This window comes from Motacilla alba, chromosome 1 (assembly GCF_015832195.1).
Source record: "Motacilla alba alba isolate MOTALB_02 chromosome 1, Motacilla_alba_V1.0_pri, whole genome shotgun sequence".
Taxonomy (NCBI): Eukaryota; Metazoa; Chordata; class Aves; order Passeriformes; family Motacillidae; genus Motacilla; species Motacilla alba.
In genome coordinates this window covers 31,553,317-31,570,909 of record NC_052016.1, presented here as the reverse complement: position 1 = coordinate 31,570,909, position 17,593 = coordinate 31,553,317, and the positions used below count along the sequence as shown (strand labels likewise).

Below are 17,593 nucleotides of genomic sequence, written 5' to 3'. Positions count from 1 at the left end.
AGCTCTTTCGTGACTGAGTTTTTTTATAACAGTTTCTTTTATAACTATTAGATGGGAATCATTTATTCTTTCCATTGCACATTTTCTCAGATTTAACCTTCCAGGGGAGGGGTTTAACTTGTAAGCCTTTTAAAACTACTCTGTAGTGAACAGAACTGCAAGGAATTTATTTGGGATTTTTGTGCCTTGAACACCCCTTTTGCACCTCATCTGTTGGCAGAAACAGATTTTATATAAGGTGTCCAGAAATGTTATTTATGGCTTTAAACAGTTCTTCCTCAAGATTTTCATGTGCCTGCCTTAGTCAACATTTTCTTTATAAAAAATTAACAAAACATACACTTTTTTTCTGCTTTCTGTGTTTCAAAATAACTTCCTCTTTTTGAATGGTGTCTTTTTCCTTCTAGTAAATCCCTTCACTTGGCTTGCTTTAAAAATCCTATTAGTTTCTTATTTTCACATGTGGCTATACATTTGTTTTGTGAGTTATAAGTAGAAATTAATTACTGCAGTACAACTTGCAAGGTTCTTGCATTTAAAGGAACTACATTATGCATTTCTCCTGGAGATTTTTGCCCTCTTGCATAGGATTTTCCATCTAAAGTGGCAACTGAATTACGACAGTTTACAACCCAGCATATTCAGGTAAGTCAGAACTGTTTAGGGATCTCTTTAGTACATCAGGCTGTGTCTACCGGGCAAACTGCTGAGATGTTCCTCAAAATTATTGAGGCAGATGACTGGGGGTCAGGATTATTACAGCTGTTCTAAGGAAAGGCTTTCCTGTTACTTGTAAGAGAAGTGAATCTCTGATAACATATCTTCTAACAGTAGCATCTTAAAACATTGTACCCTTAGCTGCTTCTTTTTAATTTCCTTTCTTCTCTGTTCCTTATTCTAAATAGAATTTTGTTCCTGAAATGGTATATTGCTGTAGTGGATTATTTGTTGTTATTTTTTCAGTCCTATAGAGAACTGAATTTTCTTGTGTTATGTTCATTATTACAAAGTGGTTCTTTAATATGCATATATTAAAGTAGGCTTAGTTATCTTAGCTCTAAAACAAAGTTGCTCATTCTTCCTTAGGTTTTCTGCCTCTGAAGTCTTCCATTTTGCTTTTCATAGTCACTATCAGCATTTTAGTAGGATGGTCCATGGTATGATTCTAACACCATGCTCTTTCTTTGTAGGCATGGAATTAAAACCCATGGAGATTTTTGTTACTTTTTAATTTTTACCTATTCCTTTTATTTAGATATATTGTAATTTACAGCAGCAATCCCTCATCTGTATATCCTGCTCTGATTATTATGAAGTGTACCCTAGTATTGCAATGTACAACATCTTCTCCAGCTGCTGAACCTGTCCTTTATGTCCTTTTTTTTTTAATTAATTTTGCATTCCTCTTAGTCCTTAGTTTTTGTATGGAGGTGCTGGTTGTTTAAGATACTCTACTGAGAGTGACAAGCAGATTTGTTTTGACTGTTGAGGCAGTTCTTTGCTATATTTGGTATCTGATTTTTATCAACTTATGTTCTTTTGATACAGAGTTCTCATGGTTTCACCCAAAGTTGATGCATTTTTCTGGTCTGTGTACAGTTCTGTACCTCTTCCCTTAAAATCTCTCAGACAGCTTTTTTTAATCTGCTCCACCTTCCCTAGTTAGAAGCATTTCTCCTTTGTATGATCCCTCACATCTAAAGGATTCTTAAGCTAAACTTCTCCTAAATAAAGACTAGCCTCCAAAAAGAGCAATTTTAATGTACTAGCTGAGTTGCTAGCATCCTATTCAGCCAGTCACTCATTCAAACTAATACACTTCTGGGATTAGAAATTTGTCAGATTGAGCTCACAAAGTAGTTTTGCTTTTATGTTACATATTGGCTGACACATTTCCCTGTCTTTTGGCTTGTCAAATTTCCTGCCTCCCACAATCTTGGGGATGCCTCTACCCCAGAGGACCTACAAGACCTGGAAGCCCTCCCAGAAATACACTGTAAAATATATTTTAAATGGGTTTCAGAGTACATCAGAATCTCAATTATCTAAAGAACATGGAAAGGACACTGAATAGGGCTTGATAATCGCGTTTACCAGTAACCAAAATGTCCTGCATGCCCATGGATCTGTGGAAATAATTAGTAATAGAAGCAATTTACCATTTAATTAATAAATGACAAGGGGCAAAACCTTGTCTGGGTTCACTGAATTTGGATAATTGAGGCCCCACTGTATTTTAAAATCTGAAATATTAACTATTATTCTGTATGCTTGAGATAATAATCGTTTAAAAAGTGCGCACGTAATAGGACCTAAGCCTGGTTGTATTATTTCTATAAAGGAAGAATTTCATAATGTCCTACATGCAGAGCTTTGCCCTGTAAGAAGAGATCACTTTTTTTCTTAAAGTATCTGGACTCTCTGTCCTTAAATATATAGATCTGTGTCATCTTTGGATCTGTAACTACATTCAGGAGCCAGTGAGGGATTACAGAGGGCAATGACTAACCTCTCACCACGATGAGTAAGAACTAGGGCAGCAGAACATCTTCAGAGTGGTTCTTATCTCAGCTGCCCACAAAGGAATTTAAGATTGATGGAGATAACTCAAATTTTATAATGAAATAAGAAAGACACTAGAATTGGTGCCTACCATAAATAGCCATTCGGAATAGAAAGTGGATTGTGGAAAGCTGGGATTCAAGACAGACATTCTTGGCTTATAGTATATTCTAGTGGATTTAACTGCCATAAAACACTGGTTTGCTGCCTCTTCAAGTCCTTGAAAAAAGAGTTCCAGGCTTCTGCCTTCCTGAGTTTTGCATGTCTCTAGTGCCATCTCACACATTTAGTAGTTCCCACCTCTGCCATTGAAGCAGTATGACTGAAGAAAGAATGAGCCTGTAAAAGATGACATCCTTAGCATCACTCCTAAGATGTCAATAACTGTGATTCCCTTCTATTTCTCTCAATCATGTTCTCTCAATCAATGCATGTTCTTTACATTCTATGTTTTTGTCCCCCCAAATCTCCTCCATTCTGCCATGGTTCTAAGGGATACTGCAGAAGAAAATTGATGTGGTCATAAATGAGACTCTGCATTTAAATCTGAAAGAAGGGAGAATGGGAAAAGTCTAATCTCCTTCAGAAGGGCTGTCCACTGTTAGAAACCTGCTACTGGAAGCAATCTATTCCTGTCCCCAGGAGGCTGACTGTAAATCAGTTTGGTTTGTACTATCCTTTTCAAATACACAATAAACATCAGAGAATAGGCAGTCCTTGCAGAAATGTAATTCCAGCCCCACACAGATATTTCATTCATAAGAAATCAGAGAAACTAACAATAAAACCGTGCTGTGAAGTTGTAGGTGTCAGGGAGTTCTATCTGTTGCTTCTGAAGAAGAAAGTAAAATGGTTCGTTTCAGTCAAGTTGGTGCTGTGCTCACCACATAAAAAAGTGTAACAGAATTTGGTGTGTACAGTTGTTTCTGCTCAAGAGATCCATTACCAGAAAAGGGGGGCATTGCATCAGAAATGATGAGTTGGCACCATTCATGGTGGTCAGGGAAGCTTGGTTATGCAATGAGCCATATCCTGCTCTCATGACTCTGTGAGTAGCTCCGTTGAAGTCAATAGTAATTACATCCACTAAAATCAGTAGAACTACTTGCATCAATAAGATAAGTAAGATTTGGCCCAAAGGTTGGTTGATATCAATGTTTTTAATCTCTCATTTTCATAAGTGCTAGGTTCATTCAAGCAATTTAAAGTGAGGTGAATAAAGAACATTCTGTGCTTTGAATAGTTTGGCATCATACGCAGACAGAGGATGTGATTAATACCATATTGTTGGCTTTGTTCTTTGCTTTTCAGTTATGGCTGGCAATGTCCTTTTCAGAATTGCTGGTATCCCCCCAAGCCTGTATAAACAGTCTCTACAGATTTTCTACGATGCCCTAAGATTTTTTCTGTACTCAGTGTACTATGTTGCTGTATTCATTACCCTCCCATCAGGACTATAATGTTCCTGATGTGCTACTCTGACACCACCAGAACTGACATGGAGCGATGTGTGTCATGTGTTAACTTGACAATATTTCCCAAAAAGATACGTTATCAGAATTTTCTTGAGCATAACCATGGCACTCTTTTGTAGTCGTGCTCCTGGGAAAACCTGTGGAAGCACACTGGTTCAGTCAGTGGTGGTAGATAGGAAGTTTGGCTTGAATTTCAGACATTATAGTTCACGTGACTGCCTAAAATGATAGAATTAGGGCATAAGCAATGAAAAATGGAGAGTCTTGTTCTTTTCGTAGATCTGCAAGCATAGAATACTTGGAGCATGATACTCTTGATATTTTCTACTGGAAACAGTCAATATATGAGATTACTGTTAAAGCACAGCTATGATTTCTGCAGAAATATGAATGAGGAATGGCATTGCTGAAGATTGAGCTATAGTGCCAATGTTGGTGAAATCCCATTTTTAGCAATTCTACCCTCGTTTTACATTTTTTCAAGAAGTAATACACCATATTTTTATTTCCCTCCTGCATACTTCCTGACAGTAACTTCTGGGATGGGCCTTTTTTGTCACCCGGAAAATACTTAAAAAAAAAAAAGCAAGGACTGATAGTTGTCTGTGCTATTTAGCATGTGTCAATAAGTGAAAGCCTTACCACAGTCAGAAAAGATTCATTAATATGCCATGAAATCCTGCATTGGCTTCTCAGAAGAGAATTCCATTTTGTTGTGTTCTCACTGATGTGACATTCAGGACAAGTTCTGCTTTCAATGTGAGGTCATTTGACTGATATGAAAGGATTTTTACTGATTTAACAGCAGAATACATAAGTTATGGTTACACAGGGGTAAAGGGAAAAAAATGTTACATAGATAACACCTGCCTGTTCATAGTATTAATACATTCACTTGTTAAATTCCTTAAGGAGTTTCATATATTCCCCCTATGTATATACTCCCTGGTGTTCCTTAGGTTGGAATTTTCTCCAAGGTTTTGAAAATCTGAAACTATACTCCCTGCTGATACTCTGGGAGTTCTGGCCCATATGTCTCTGCGGATACAATTTGCTCAGTTTTCCTGGATGTTTGAGGTATCTTCAGGTACTATGCAGGAGGGGGAGGTAAGATATGGATCACCAGATGAGGGATGAGAAGGATTAATCCTTGTGAAAGCAGAAGACTGTTACTCAAGTCTTTGCACAATGAAGTATTCCATGTGAATACAGCTACAGTGAATAGCCCCCTCGCAAGTTTTATCTTGCATTGTTTATCCCGCTACACTTATATTTGATGACCCACTTTATAAACAATTCATCGAAGTTTATAGTTGATTTATCAGCATTTTAAGATCATTTTTGAGATGGATAGTAAGTATTACATGTTTTGTAAGCACATCACAGATCTATCTGTAGGTTGTTATAAACATCAATTGGCTTCTTCCACTCAGTCCTTTCTAACAGCTAATAATAATTTATTGAAGCCTTTATTAATAATTTTCTAAACTTTCAGAAGTAGCATTCTTGAAAGTATGACCTACTGACTATGTAAGAAATGTGTATGTTCTGCGTGGAGAGTAAAAAATGGACATTACAAATGCAAATTCTTCCTAAAACAGAATTGGACAATAATGATAAAAACTCTTTTTAAGTTACACTGCTGTCCAAGCATTTCTTCCAATCAGTTGTTGTCGAGCATTATCACATCTTTTAGCAATCACATCTGAAAAAATTCTCACTTGTAGATACTTACAGAAATCATAAGAAGGTAAATTAATTTTAATCCTGAGCAGCTGAAAATTCAGTAGGGTTGTGCTCTAGTAAAAGCTTTTAAAGATTGATATGCCTCAGAACACTGTCTTTTATAATTAAATCTTTCAGACTGGTAGAATGGCCAAAGGATTCTGACTGTGTTATTATATTTACCATTTATTACTTTTCCCTGTATTTCTGAGGAGATGAGAGCACTGGAGGTCAAGAGTATGAGAGGAAACTGGCCTTTGCTAAATTTCTTTTCATCGCTTTGGCATTTTTGACTGGATTTTATTCTTAAGAATATGGGTATCTCTATATACATCCAATTGTGGCTCTTCAGATTCAGGTTTTCTGGTCATGGTGGCTGGTATTTGTCTTTCTGGCTTTGAAACTTCGATTGAATGATTACTGCTAGGTCTCTTTGTGCTGCAATTGCTTGTTTCTAATTCTTAGTTGTACCAAATAAAAAGAAATAATAGAAATACTTCTTAGACTTTTAGGAATTGTATCACTGTAACCAGTGATATAACCAGTGATAACCTTGGCTTATAAACCATTATTTATATATCTATTTATATACTGTTATAGATAAATATATAATTATATATCTACTTATAGATACTATTTAGTATTTATAGTATCATTATACTTTTTGGAAACTGAATTTAGGGTAACTGAGAACTTGCATATAAGTTTTAATGATGTAAATCAGTTCAGTCAGATATGTTCATTTACAGGTTGGATTTGCAGAAGTATCTATTAGCCTAGAAAAAAGCACCTAGTTGAATGTGTACAGAGAATTGTTACTTTCTTCTTGGACATATTTACATCAGGTGGATCAAAGAGTCCTTAGGCTTTGTGGAGACGCACAATGAAGATGTGATCTCTAAAGCAAGATGTCATTCCGAGATAGGGAGATCTGATAGTGTACAGATGATGGTGATCTGAGTCTCTATTAGTCTCCAGCAGCTATCACAAACAAAATACATGATGAAGGATGTGCCTTTGCTGCTACTGAAGGTAGTATAAAAGCATACTGATACTTCTATGATCTGCTCTGTTAACCTGTGCAGCTTGGAGTCAAGCTTCATATTTCTCAGCAGGACCTAGTCAAATAAAGCCATACATAGGAAAATACCTTAATTTGTTCTGGTGTAGCTTCTAAATTCCTATCTGCAAAGATTTCACAGACCCACTAAGGTCTAGTCCAATCCTTCAGCTCAAAGCAGCTTTACCTGGAGCATATTGCTGAGTGCCATGTTGAGTTAATTTTTGAGTATCACCAAGGATGAAGATTCTACACCCTCTCTGAGTAGCAATTCCAATGTTTGAGTACCCTCAAGACCATTTTCATATACGAAAATATATTTCATATATTCAGAATTACATAGATTTCCACTTGTGCCCATCCTCTCATCCTTCCATGGGAAGACATGGTCTTCCTTACTGCCCTACACCAGGTATTTGCTTTGGTTCCCCCTGAGCCTTCAAGAAAACTTTCTGAGATAATTATCTACAAAAGTCTCACTCAGTAACTTTTAGTGCTTACAGCAGGGAGTAGGATACTTTTCTTCCATTGTGTTAGGACACAGATAATTTTGCAAAAGTTCTGAAGGAAATTTGGGATGACCAATTTAAGTTATGAGTGGTAGGATTAAAATAGTCAGTTCCTTAAGTTTTTGTCAGCTTTGGTTGAGGTAATTCATTATTTTGGTCAAGATAATCTACGGAGTTAAAGAATTTTTTCTTTTCTTTTTGTTTTCCTCTGTTTCAAGAACTTTTTTTCTGCTGGCTTCTAAGGGAAAACAAGGCTGTTTTCTGTGTTCAGAGAGTCACAGAGTATTTAAGAGCTATAAAGAACAAGGAGCTCCCACCCTGTTTCCATCTTCAAGTGTTGCTGGCCATGTGGAAGCCTCTACTTCATGAAGAAAGGATGAGGGTGCCAAGTTGCGCCTGTGTATCTGAGGCTTAAGGCTTTGTTTGTTAGAAAGCAGCATTGATCAGTCCTTCCTGAGAAGGTTTCAGCCCCTTCTATGCAGAGCTGCTAAACAGACTTGGTTGGTTTACAGCATCCATGTCATTCTTTGAATTTCACTGAGCTCATTGAAAGAATTCTCTTTTATAATTTTTCATTGCTGTTTATGTGTTGATTAATTGGGCAAATATTTTCTTCTAATATTATGAATGCTTATAGTTGGTCCTTGAAATTCTGATTCAACACATTAGTGCATGGCCTGTGTAATTTATTTACTTTTAAACTGACATATTTTGGGCAGTTTCAGCTTTTTTAAGATTATTCAAGAATGTGAACATTGGAATGGACAGCTGGTCTTTACCATTTTGTCTTAGAAGGTCTCAGACATATACTGAGGCCCAATATGTGGCCCCCTAGATGTTAGCTAATATAATTGCTCTATTTGAAAGGATTGATATTTTTACTAAAGTAATTAAACCAGATCAACTTCATGCATGTGTATGGTTATATTAATGTAATATTGAGTTATAAACCCATAGAGTTGCATCAGTATAAAATGACATAAGTCCTTTTTTTGAGGGAAAGGAAGGATGGGGTTTAAATTTGTGTATTTTAATTTATTTGGAAATAGAGTGTTACTTTAATTTCAATTTTAACATACCATTAAAGCTGCTCCACTTGATAATGTAGTGTAAGATCCTAGCTATCAGTTAGTAGCTATCTAATAGAAGGATTCCTAAGGAGGGATAGATGTATGTCAGATGCTGAGTTCACTTAAGCAATGTAAGATGTATTAAACATTTGTCCCAGCCTGTATTTTTCAGTGCAAGGTATATATACAGAGAGAAGGGTACATTTCTTGAACTCCAGTAATATTCACTCTCTTTGTCATAAGAAAGGAGAGAGTTTACATTTAACAGGTTCCTTTTGTGTTCTACCTACAAAATTTCAAAGACTGCTGAACAAATGATTCAGGAGTTTGTACATTTGTGCATCAAAGAAGTGCTTGAATACTTTCTTACACATAGAAAGGTACATTGTAGGGCACCCTCAAAGAAAAACTATATTCTGTAATCAATCTGCCTCCACGTGAATAATTAAATAATGTTTTCCAATTTAGAAATCCTCTTAAACACACTACAACTATAACTATCCTGCTGAGAAAAAAATTAATGGACTAGTTGCTAGATGGTCACTGCTAAAGATGTCATAAAGGCAGAGTCATTACAGTAATCACAAACTGTCATTCGTAGCAGTATTTAGTATTTTCATAACAGATCCTGCCAGACTGATGGTGCTTAGATAATGCAGGAGCTAACAAAAATTCTTTCTCTTTTCTTTCAAATTGGCATTTTATTTGTAGATGGCAAAGCAGCAAAACTTTTCAAGTAGAGTGTATCTCCTGTTACTAAGTAACTTGAGCTGGGCAGTTAAAAAACTAGTAAGTTAACATGATGGAATTACATTTTTTAAAATTTTGAGATGGCTGTGTCAGCCCCTGGGGTAAGGATAACTTTAACAGTGAGGAAAGCCTGAACAGAGTTTTGTTCAGTAGCTGCAGTACAGTGTAATGATTGAGAAATGGGAATATTAAGACTAAAAGAAATTAAATGAAGATACATAGCAAATCTGTGTGAAAAGTATATATATTATATTTAAATACCATCTTGTCAGCAGATTTTCTGAAAACCCTTTCAAATGGACCATTTAATACTGGATAAGCATAAAATTACTACAGGAGCTGTTCTTCAGTGTGATCAAGTGAATGAAAGAATTATCCAAAAGTCTTTGATTTTGTAGTAGTATTTCTGGTTTAGTTATTAAACATGATCTTGACATAAAAAGTCGTCTTAAGGGGTTGGAGTTTTTTTCTGATTTTGAGTTACAGAACTTGCTTGGCGTTTTTAAACACACCCTAATTATAATTTGTTTATTTCTTAAGTTAATGTATTTATTCTAAGTTAATTCCTAAGTTAATGTACTTATTACCTGGTTTTCAGAAGAGACTGGGTTTTTAGAATTAAGTATAGTTTCTTACTCCTGGAAAATGCCGGGATATGTTGTTGTACCCTATTTGAAGTTTTGCAGGATTTAGAAAGGATTATGGGTAAGGCTGTCTTCTTCAGCTGCCCTTGATACCCAGAGGGTTCTTTGTATCTTATTTCTTTAGCCTATATACCCAGTAGTTTTTGACTTAGGGATCCCTTCCCCTTTCAGAAGAGTCACGAGGTCATGTATTAAATCAGTTCATTTTCACTGCCTTATGAACAACTGGGAAGCCAAAATGTCCCCTCTTCTGCAATGAGGGGGACAGAAAGAAATCCCCAGTGACTTCTTGCCTGGCTTTGCTCTCATATTGTGGAAACACCTCCTCCACCTTGGAGGTGTGTTGCAACTTAGGATTGGTAGGATATGAATTAATCAAGTACTGAATTAAGGTTATCCCATAGAAACATGCTATGATCTGTTAAGATAACTGGCCTGGTGGAAGCTTTATCACATTATGGTAACACAGAGAGCATTACTGTCACATACTCCACTTCCATCATCTCCCCTGGCAGCTCTCATTATCTTAAAAGAAGCCTCCCCAGCAACCAAAAAGGTTGAGGTGAGCTATAACTCCAATCTAAGTAATAGGACAGAATACCTGCAACTCTGTCTGGTGATCCGGGGAACTGTGGCATGATGGTTCTCCTCATGTGAAGATGAATACTTCCATTTATTCTCTGTTAATTTGGGAAAATGATGTTTATTTTTAAGGCTTAAGGAATGTTTGGTCTTAAAATTGCCAGATTAACCTGGGTCTGAGGTTGTACCTTCTTCTTTCCCTTTAGGGAATGCTCTCCTGGACTGGCATAGGGCAGCCTAACTCTTGCCTTTTAATGACTAGCCTGAGGAAAACTGTTAGTGGTACCAACAGGGAATCCATCTCCTGACAGGATGGCAGTGATTTTGCAACTGTGCCAACTATGCTTACACAGAAAAAAAACTGCCAGCAAAATAACAGCATAAATTGCTACTGCTTGCAAAGCTACAACAGCAGAGTAATGTAAAGGAAACTAATTGTATACAGTCCTCTTGACTAGGCAGCCTGCTGAATAATAAACCTTCCCAAAGCCAGCAAGGCATAGTCATGCAATAGCTGATGATTTTCTTTGTGCATGCCTTGGTATGTTGTGTGCACTGCATATGTTTATATTTATACAAATGTTGCTGCCGAACAGAAGCCTGCTGTAAGCACCCATATTTTGGGTATGCCCGTATGTGTGTTTGTGTGTGTCTGTGTATTTGTGTGCATGCACACATGTGTATGTATATATGTCTGTGTGTACGAGAAGCAGATGCACTGTAGGCAGATAAAGCAGATAAATATAGATTCAGATAGAAGCAAAAGCCTATAAATATAGACACTATATAGAGTGAAAGCAGGCAGATCAGCACAGTTTCGCTATTACTTGCCTTCTGTGTAATAAAAGAGTAGCTGACACTGACTAAGGGGATGACACTGTTGGCTCTCAGCAAACAAAGTAAAAAGGTAAGAAAACTTCCTTCCAGTATGAGCAGCAATTTTGACAGAAGATTTACTATATCTAAGAATTTGTTTAATACAAGTCAGTGTGTAGTTGCTTCTGAAGTCAAGGCATAGCATTTGCAATTTTGCCTTAAAATAAGTGTGTAAAATAAAAATCCTGACCCACAGTCTGAAAAAGTGCTACCTCTAGTTTCTATTTTAATTTTAATTTGCAATAAGCGTCACACACCGTGCTTGTCAACTTTCTGCTTCTGCTGTACAACCAGTCTTCTTCGGTTCAGGTCCTACAGTCTCTCCAGATGAACTTGGGTGGTAGAGTATTGAGGAAAGCATTTAAGTGCAAAATTAACTTTCAGCAATAGTGTTGAGTGTGTCCACATATATGTGTGTCTAAGCCTTCTGTTTGTAAGTCTCTGATGCCTGTTTTAACATCTTTCTCTCTCTTAGGCTAATCCATAGCTGTAATATAGGTAGTTAAAATCAGAAAAATTTTTACTAGAGATAAAGAAAACTTCACAGCTATTCAGAGGATGAAAATTCAGTTTTTTCTTATTCTGTAGCTCTTTGATGAGGTTGTTCAGATAAATCAAGGTTGATGGAAAATGCCTGAAACTTGTCAATGCTGTATTTTATTTTTCTCTGTATAATACAGGTAGTATTGAGGAGTTTGCAGCAAGAGGCTGGCAGCTGCAAGTTTGGCCTTCTATTTCCAGCTTGACCACTTGCTTAGAGTGAGAACTTGCACAAGATAGTTAGAATCTATGAACTTATTTTCCCATTTGTGAGTAGAATTAATAGTAAATGTGTCACAGAGTTGGGTAATTGAATAATGCCTTTTTTGGTTAATTGGTGTCATGATTCCACTGGAACTGCTCACAGGATGTTGATAAGAGTCTGTCTTTTTGTACAAAGTGCTCTGACAGTCCTGAGTGAAAATGAAGGGATAAAAATAGGAAATACTGCTGACGATGTTTTGTGTTGTGTTACAAACAATTTACTTGTTCTTAATTTATTTGTGTTCAAAATAAATTTAGTTTATATCCTTATTTATCATTAATTTTATTAATTTATTTGTGTTCAAAATAAACTGATTGGCTGATGAGTATTTTGAGAAACTTGCAGCAAAGTTCCTCAGTATTCTGAGGAACTTGCAGCAAAGCAGAGGGAAGGCAGACACCAGCATGTGTATATTCAAATTTGGACGAGCCATACTTAGTATGACAAAACAGAACCAAAGACAGAAAATTAAAATGTCAAGTGGTGAAAGACTTACTGTGGTATTTAGCTCATGTAATGCAGGTTTTCCTGAAGTATCTAGTTTAAAATAATTTTTCTCTGCAGATAAAAAAAAGAAAAGGCAGCTCAGAATATCTGGGTTTTGCTCCTGAAATTATTACTTGTTTTGGTGCAAGCCATTTTCTGCTCAGCTTTCTTATTTTGATACCTGAAAATTATCTCTTCTGGGTATATTTTAACAAACTCAGTTTACACCACAGTTTCCTCTCATCTATGTGCTTCTTGAAAATTGGATTTTCGAGCTATATGAAGTGTCCTGTGAAAGTGCCTGTTTTTACTGTATCTGTTGAGATACTTGAATCAAACTCAAAGAGCAGTTTGAAGTCATGTGTATATGATCAATGAGAAGCTGTGGGAAATGCCTAACTGATACAGGCACTTTCTCTTGTCCCTGAGCTAGTGATAAAGCTTCATGAAACAAGGAGCTGAAGCCTTGGTTCAGGTGCTGCAGCTCGTGGTGGCTTTGGCAGCAGCAGCTCTCAGCTCTGCGCACAGCACTTACACCTCTCAGTGCCCTCTGCACTTCAGGGACGCCTCAGGTGTGTGATCTATGCATTGTCTGAATATGCTTGAGTTATTCAGGCTCCCTCAGGATAAAACCTGTGTGTTTTAGGAATGGTGAAGGTGAATTAGTGTGATAAATTACAGTACTTCAAAAATTAACTGGCCTATCCTGTAAATTCTTCTGAATCCCTCCTAGTATTTTCCTCTGTCTGCTGCACAGTATAACAGTCACACTTGCCTCAAAACAAGATATTGCTTTTAGGGAGCAAAACAGATACTAAGGTTTGTTGGATGAGAATTATACTGATCCAACAATTACTTTAGAAATTTGCTCTTTTCAAAATCTCACAGGGAATATCTGGAAGGAAAGTTATGCAATCCCAGAAAGCATTTACAGTGAAATCTGAATTTTGTTTTCTGCTTCCTCTTCCTAATTCTGATAAATTAGTAATTACTTACCAGATTAAATTATAACATTAGATTCCGTTTGCAGCAGGGGAAATATAAGTTTAAATAAAAAAATTACTCTTGATCTAAAACCCCACATGTGCTGATTTCAGTCTGGATCAGATCTTTGCAGCTGAGTTATAATCTTGAAAACTGATGTTTATTATGGAAACACTGACATAACCTCTATTCTTTTGGTTCTGGCAGACATGGCAAAACTATCCAGAGACCATTTTTTCTGAATTATTTTCTAGTCTCCTTGGACTTTACTTTCTGAGTCTTTGCCAATTTTACTGCCATTCATGTCAACTAAAACCCTCTTGGAAATATATCAGTCTGTAGGAACCATTAGGAAATAACACCATTACACATGTTTAATAAGTTAGCTGAGGGGTGGGGAAATTTTAGCAACTTCTGCTGTGTCATGGTCATTCCAAAACAGCGAGTCCAAAAGGTTCATGTGAAAGAGAAGTTGGTCGGAGAAAAGTAAAGGTAAATTGCCAAGAAAAGCATTCTTGTTTTGAATTACTTTTGTTGCAAGTAAAGTCATGTTGCACAAGGTCTGCAAAGGTTTATTGATTCTTTAACTAGCAGGAACAGTTGGCAAGCATCCCTTGTATATTTTGGTTTTGTCTCTATCATTTTAATATATTTTTATTATTCAATTTGCCATTAAAAGCCCATGGCAACCCAGCACTGGGCTTATGTCCTCCTACAGTCATTAAAAAGACAGAATCTGTTTTGAGAAACATTAAGCTTACATACAAAGTCGTGAAATCCTAGAGTAATAACTTGTTTATAACCTTAGTTTCTCCCTTATGATAGTCTTTAATAAGAAGTCACATTGTTTTTCTGCAAATACAGAGCTATAGTATCTTTGACACATGCAAAAGGCATCTGCTATTAATGTGTTTCACGAATCAAAACTCAAAAAATCTATCCAAACCAGCTGTCTAACATAGTGAAAAATAATATTACTTTGTAGCTATGTTCTCTTGTTGAGAGAGAATTTACTGGAGACATTAAAGAATGTAATATACAATTAGATACAAATACAAGGTTTTTTAGCATCCACATGGACGTTCATTTAGGATTTTTTGACCTGAATGCGTATCCAAGATGGTACTCATAAAAGGTCTGGTAGAATTTTGTAGGTGTGTGTAATTTTAAAAGTTGAAGTGTTTTCATCAGAGTAGAAACTTTTTCTTGAAAGAAATCTAGCCAGTATTGACTTTTATGAGTCCATTCATATTTTCTGTTGTTTTCTATGCTTTTTCTATAAATAATTTCAGCTCTCTCTTTTTTCCCTTTCCCTTAAATAGCTGGATTTTTTTTCTCATTCTGTATGTGCAAAACAGATGAACTTTTGTTTATTCAAGTTTTCGTGAAATTTAAGATTAGGTAAACATTAGGAGCAGAAAATTTGTGTAGTGAAGTTTCCAACATTTTTGAGTGGTTGAAGGGAAGTGGGGTATAATGGAAACTTTATTCAGCTTCTCTTGATAGCCCCCAAGAACAGAATATATCAGCTCTGAACTCCCTTATTTGTATCCTCATATTTTTAGGTTAATCAGATCTCTGTTTGAACCTGATCTGTAGAGTCCACAGCTAGTTGCTTAGAATCTGACATGCTAAGAAGGTCTTAAAAATAGGTGTACTCTGGACAATGATAAAGCAAGCACAGCAGCGTTGGAACTGCTCTTACCAATATCTGAGCTTGGCTCCCCTTAGCTGTTATTTCTTGAATCTCTTTCTTTATCTATTTTGTATAACATCCAGTAAAGCATTTTGTGCTTGTAAGATGCATCCCATAAGATGAGGATATACTAAACATCAAGACTACGTGTGTAAATGGTGCTGAAAATAATGTTCTTTTTCACAGGCAGTTCTTGGCAGAAGAGAGCAGGCTTTCATTGTTTAATGTGCCAGTCCTCTGGTACAGTCTTCATGAAATACTCACTTTGCATAGCATCACTCAAAGTTTGCTTGTGGAGCATCATTTCTAGTGGCTGCATGACAGGGAAGTAGAGTTTGCCTTCTGGGTCTCATTTCTTTCCCCCAGCATTCCCCTGGTAAGCAAAGGAAATATGCCTGAGCAAGTTTTGAGTTGGCCCCATCTGTATTAGTAAGTGCTTCATTCAGCTTGCATGACTAGGTGCCATTTAATGAAGACCTTATTCTTTTCCTTTAAGGGTCAGTTTCATTTTAAGACAAATCAGACTAGTTAGACTGCACATGACTTTTTGTGTAAAACGTTTCTGGGTAATTTCAATGCAATTCCAGTTATGTGCAAACAAAATGAATAAGCATGTGCAAGACAGTGAATGAATGTTTTCCTTTCCTAGCAGCCTGACAGAGATCCTGACTGCATGCTGGCTGATAGTACCACGTTAGTAGATGTGGACCTGGGTAAAAGAAAAAAAAATAAACAGAATAGTCAGAAACATTGCATATCTGTGTAATTCCCTTAAAATAGGGTTTGTCTGTCTTATAACATGGAGGTTTTGTTTGCTCACTGTGCTATTTTAGGACCTGTAAAAACGTCTGATGTCAGATCTGTGAAGAAAAAACATGTAGCCTATTAAACACATTCTGAGGAAAATAATACGGGGAATGTGTGTTTTCCTGTAAAGATAATGCAAAAGCAGTTTTAAGAGCATTGATACTTGATTTTTTTTATTATTTTATATTTTTTTTCTTAATCAGCACACTCAGTTTCATTTCTGGTACGAGGCTCAGTGCCTGCTGTGGTTTGTAATAAACTTCTTTTTAGTCTTCAAGCTTTCAGCATCCTTTAAAGTATATTAACATGCTTTGAAATCCCACTGACTTCATTAGAGAAATTCCCCACCCAATAAATAAATGGATGCCCAGGAATCCAGTGTTGTGCCAGCCTGGTGGTGGTCCCTTGCTTTGTAGGACCTAGTGTGAAGTAGGAGCAGGCAGAATCTGCCCAGCCATGTCTCACCTTGGAGGCAAAGGATTCAGCCATGTGATGGACATTCACTGGTGTGAATGACACAATTCCCCCTACTGACTCAAAATTATCCTCATTAATGAGCTAGAGGCATGTCTGTCTAAACTGATGACTCCAAGTGTGTGAAAAAGAGAGAACAACATGAGTATTTTGGCGGGCTTAATAAGATAACAAAATAGGTTGAACTTCCCTTGTTTCCAGTCTCTAACTCTCATATTTCCTGTCTCCCAAACATCTCAAAAAATCCAAGGCTTTGTATTGCATACTATGCATAGTGTCTATGATTTCTGTGCTCCTGAAAGACTAAAGGAAGTCCTAAAGAAATTAGTAAAAGGTTCATGTATAGTATTACTTAAAAAAAGAATTCTGTTTGTAAGCTTAATGGACCTTCATGGTCAGTGAGAGCTTTCTAGGCATCTTTATACCTGGCACAAGTGTCACAATGGCATTAATTGGTAGGGTTTTGTAGTTTCTAATAGGATTTGGGCATGTGTGTGTGGGAGGGAAACCTTACTTTCGGACAGAGGGGTTTTTGGGGTTTGTTAAGCATCCGTTCTTCTACGAAAGAGCATGAAAACAAAAAGGTTGGGAAAATTGCATTTAGTTCAGAAAGGCACAGTTCTGTTTTTACATGCTTGGCTTCCCTCTCTCCCTGGCACATTCCTTAAATACACATCCATGTCGCCTCTGTGCACTGCTTTGCTTGTGTCTTGCTGCTCAGTGTGAGGAGTAGTGTAAATCAATAGTAAATGCTCGCCGCCTACTCCGTGCTGGGTTACGCAATAGCTCATACCGCGTACACAGAGACAAAAAGGGAAAAAGCACACACAGGCTTTACATTCAAAAGCTCTTGCATAATTTTGCTTTTCTACAGCCAAAGAGAGAAAAAAAAAAAAAAAAAAGGGAAATAACAGATGGGGAGACTTGCAGGGTTTTTTTTTTCCCTTTTCTCAGACTGTACAGAGGCGAGCTTGTTTAACATCCATGGTCATTTCTAATGGCCCCGTGCTGCAGATAAGTAAGGCAGGCTTGCTTATGCTTGAAAATAACACTTTTTTCCAGCTTCCATGATGTGGTGCACTTCTCAG

The 17,593-nt window shown here is 36.8% G+C and overlaps 1 protein-coding gene across 43 annotated transcripts in view; it reads left to right on the top strand.

Moving 5' to 3' along the window:
• ZBTB20 (zinc finger and BTB domain containing 20) overlaps positions 1 to 17,593 on the top strand; it is a 478,730-nt gene that overhangs the window by 221,107 nt on the left and 240,030 nt on the right. The window contains exon 1 of one of the 43 annotated variants that reach the window (XM_038150366.1): positions 1 to 17,593. This exon is cut by the window's left edge and continues 36,314 nt beyond it. The exons of the other annotated variants lie outside the window; for them this stretch is intronic. The gene's annotated coding sequence lies outside the window, so the exon portion shown is untranslated. 43 annotated transcript variants of the gene reach the window in all.